Source organism: Arachis ipaensis, chromosome B03, assembly GCF_000816755.2.
Source record: "Arachis ipaensis cultivar K30076 chromosome B03, Araip1.1, whole genome shotgun sequence".
NCBI lineage: Eukaryota > Viridiplantae > Streptophyta > Magnoliopsida > Fabales > Fabaceae > Arachis > Arachis ipaensis.
The window spans coordinates 131597370-131598136 of record NC_029787.2 but is presented as its reverse complement, the minus strand read 5'-3'; positions in this window follow the sequence as shown (position 1 = coordinate 131598136).

Genomic DNA, 767 nt, shown 5'->3' with positions numbered 1-767 from the left:
ATTACTTTAAAATATTGCTGATAAAATAAACTCATAAATAATAATAAAATTAAATTAAAAATTAATAAATTAAATATTACATGTCTAAATTAAATAGACTTGACTAATAAAGTGAGACCAACTTTCAAAATCTTTTGGAACTAAACTAATCAAATTCTAATGTTAGAATTAAGTTATTTAAGTAATATATATGGTATTCAATTCTAGAGCTTAAATAGTTAGATGCATATAATTAATTAATTATAATTAGGCCAATGCTACTATGTAAATGGTCAAAAATTTCTACATGTATAAATTTGAGGTGTTAAAATGAGATTGAATTTTGTCTATAATAATAGGACCCGCATTAATGAATAAATTATTATTGATGGGCCACCATAAACAGGATGCATGTAGAAAATGTTAACTATTTACTACTTTTGCATCCTTTAAATTAGATAAATTGGATTTAATTAGTATCAATAATTTTTTGTTGGTGTTCGATCATAACATTAGTTGAATTTTGGACTTCAGCTTGGGATCATACTTTCTATGTCAATATAAAACTTTTCTTTGTTTAAAAATTATTATTTGTATTGATTTTGTTAAATAAAATTTTATTATATAATATTTTTGCTATTTTTATTTTATATTGTAATTATGAATATTTACAAAATACTATTACCTTTAAAAAAAAGTTCTGAACAAAATTTTTTAATTATATATATAATAAAATTAGATTGATTTATTAAAGACAATTTTTTTATAATTTCAAATAATATTGATTG